The following is a 3,790-nucleotide window of genomic DNA, read 5'->3' as shown; positions in this document are numbered from 1 at the left end:
GTATCAGTATCTATCTATGCGGTTTTGACAAAGTGCACATGTTCATTGCCATGCATAGTTATCCACTGGTTTTGGTGTCCCCGACCTTAATTGTTTGCTACCAAATTGATTGCTTAGGTTAAGCCAGGTGTGGTGAGTTAAATAATTAGCACTCAGCTCACCTGTGTTTTCAATCTCCCTGAGTAGCTCCAATCAGGTTTTTTTAATGCAGCTGTTTATGGCTGCATTTAAACAGCCACCCTAAGAACCCAAAACAGATTTTATTTTTATATACGATCTTTTCTCCGCACAAACAGGAGCAATAACGGCCTAGTTCACACATGTCTTGCAGCAGCCCCCTCAGCCCCCTCAGCCCCCTCAGCCCCCTCAGCACCCTCAGCCCCCTCAGCCCCCTCAGCCCCCTCAGCACCCTCAGCCCCCTCAGCCCCCTCAGCCCCCTCAGCCCCCTCAGCACCCTCAGCCCCCTCAGCCCCCTCAGCACCCTCAGCACCCCTGCTTCCCGCTGCTATGCATTTGACCCACATCAGATTTGAACATTCACACTGACATTGCCTCTGAAGTAGCACACATATGCAATGCTCACTTCCTGTCACTCTTCCTTTTAGATTTTGGGGGGTTGTCATGGTAACGGCATGTGAAAAAAAAAGATGAATAAAAACGCACTTCAGAGCAACACCAAAGAGTGTCCAGACAGAGGTCACATATGGAGGATGGGGTTTGTATGAGGATTCAGATCCACATATAGAGGTGGCATACATCGGGAGTCAAAAGATCAGATTCCATGTGTTTTTTTTATTGTTGCCGTTTACACATTGGAGATAAGATCATATAGGCATCAGATATACTCCATAGTAGTTTGTTTGTTGCATCCTTGGTGTTCACTGTCCTGGGGGACTCCCTTTAGTCCTGCTAAGTTGTAGCTTGCAGATTGTAACAGGCTAATGTATATTTTTTTTTTTTGGGGGGGGGCTCTCTGAAGGTTGTGGGCCCCAGGGCACGTGCTCTGCATGCCCGTTCGGTATTCCAGCCCTGGTTTTGCTCCATGAAGTAATCCAACAATGTGTACGCTGCCATCTTATCTATTTCAAATGTTCCCTCATTGATTGAGATAGGTGAGTGTCATCATGACATGCGGCCCTTCGGGGTGGACAACTACCTGTCTCAATCAATGAGAGAAGATTTGAAAGAGACAAGATGGCAGAGCACGCATTGTCAGATTACTAGATGGATCAAAACGTTTCTTTTAATTTAATAACGGAGCATTTTGTAAATTCAAATGAACCCCCTGCAACTAGACATGGGCATTTAGAAGACATTGGTTGTCTTGCAAGTCGGGCATGGAAGTATAGACAAGTTAAGGTACGCTAAATCCTCTGTGCTACACTTTTAATAACACCTATCAAACAGCTGGAACAGAGTAAAGGTCTGATTAGGGGACATTTTAAATTGCTAAGGGGGAGAGTTAGGCTCTGTCCAGAGCTGGAAAACGGGTAATCCCTAATTATGCTGTTTAGCATTTAGGCCTCGTCTTAGCTGCAGTAGGAACTTGTAATGAGAAATGATTTGCTAACTTATTTTCCTGTGTTTGAGTCTACAGTTATCTGTTGTAACTAAGTAATGATCTTCTACCTTTTGACCTGTTTGACTGCCAGTATCAAATGTCTGCCAGTGTTGACTCTTATAGTTCAAGTTTGACGCCAGACTGAGCCGAGGGCACACTGATAATGTCTCTGTGAAACGGTGTGATTCTTACCAGTTGATGTTGTGACTTCCTTGAATGTTGCTTCTATGGACAAATGTTTGAGACAAGACATGTATCCTGAAATTCTTAATCTGCAATAAATACGGGTACAGTTTGTGCGTTCCTCATTCCCACCTATCACCTCCCTTCACTACTCTGGGTTCACTATTCTACACTAAGCCAGGCCTGCAAGGCGCTACCAGCTTGGTTAGCTGCTCTGGTAATTAATCATGCTAATTCTGAAGCTAATTGACTCATTAGACCTGGATCCACATGGACCAGAGATTGGCTTTCCAGAGTCTTGGCATACTGCCTCCCTGCCAGCTTTTTCTGCCTGCCTATTTGGGAAACCTGGGCTCACAGTGGGAGTCTGCCCAGAAGTCTCCGTAATTATCTGCTGCAGTGTTCCCGGTTGGTCATGTGGTGGGTGGCAAGAGCTGGGCAGAGTGGAGGGAGCCTGTTTGGGCAGAGTGGTAGGGGTGGCAGGCTTTGGAATATGATTCAGTGGAGCGGGGAGAGCGAGCGAGAGAGAGAATCGTGAGGACAGGGAGGGTGTGGAGAGAGAAGAGAAAAGGAGAGAGGGAGAGCTCAGCTGTGTGGTCTACGTGCAGCTACGATTGAGAGGGAGAGCTCAGCTGTGTGGTCTAAGTGCAGCTACGATAGAGAGGGAGAGCTCAGCTGTGTGGTCTACGTGCAGCTACGATCGAGAGGGAGAGCTCTGCTGTGTGGTCTACGTGCAGCTACGATCGAGAGGGAGAGCTCAGCTGTGTGGTCTACGTGCAGCTGCGATCGAGAGGGAGAGCTCAGATGTGTGGTCTATGTGCAGCTACGATCGAGAGGGAGAGCTCAGCTGTGTGGTCTATGTGCAGCTACGATCGAGAGGGAGAGCTCCTGTGTGTGGTCTACGTGCAGCTATGATAGAGAGGGAGAGCTCCTGTGTGTGGTCTACGTGCAGCTACGATCGAGAGGGAGAGCTCCTGTGTGTGGTCTACGTGCAGCTATGATAGAGAGGGAGAGCTCCTGTGTGTGGTCTACGTGCAGATATGATAGAGAGGGAGAGCTCCTGTGTGTGGTCTACGTGCAGCTATGATAGAGAGGGAGAGCTCCTGTGTGTGGTCTATGTGCAGCTATGATAGAGATGGAGAGCTCCTGTGTGTGGTCTACGTGCAGCTATGATAGAGAGGGAGAGCTCCTGTGTGTGGTCTATGTGCAGCTATGATAGAGAGGGAGAGCTCCTGTGTGTGGTCTACGTGCAGCTATGATAGAGAGGGAGAGCTCCTGTGTGTGGTCTACGTGCAGCTATGATAGAGAGGGAGAGCTCCTGTGTGTGGTCTATGTGCAGCTATGATAGCGACAATTGCCAACTGGCTGACCTTTGCAATTGAGGTCCAATCATCGTGATTAAATGCTGCACCTCCACCTCGTCTCTGCATGTACTGTATACTGTATCTACAGTGTGTGTGTGTGTGTGTGTGTGTGTGTGTGTGTGTGTGTGTGTGTGTGTGTGTGTGTGTATTCATTCATGCAGCAATGATGCTTGTTTACCTTACTGGACAGCGTATTCTCTACATTACAGTTTTTTTCGATTGCTAAACGACAGTGGGCACAACTGGAGTCACATATGCAAAACTCTAACTACAGTCTGCACTACCAACAGTCACCTGAGCTAAACAGTTCACATCACCTGCAAAACTCATTCCAAGCAACACAACTCTTAACACATGGCTCAAAACACGCTCAGTGCAGCCAAACACTATGCACAACCCTCACTGAGATAACACACACTGTCACTCAGAACACACTGAGAGTAAAAACACTAGCATCAAACACCAATACAGAAAATACAAACTTTTCATCTTTACAGTTTGAACAATTTCAGTGACTTCATACAAAGTAATATTTTCTTCAAAGAAAAGAGTGACATTTTTTCACATGATTTATTAAAATTTTTAGAACATAACAATTCTTTAAGGTAAATGAAAATTAGCAGTTTGCTTCAATAGTCTGTAGTAATTTACGGAATTACGGTATTGAGAAAAAAAAGGTAGA

Source organism: Oncorhynchus mykiss, chromosome 16, assembly GCF_057628025.1.
Source record: "Oncorhynchus mykiss isolate SJ-2025 chromosome 16, ASM5762802v1, whole genome shotgun sequence".
NCBI classification, from domain to species: Eukaryota; Metazoa; Chordata; class Actinopteri; order Salmoniformes; family Salmonidae; genus Oncorhynchus; species Oncorhynchus mykiss.
Note: the sequence above shows the minus strand (reverse complement) of the source record.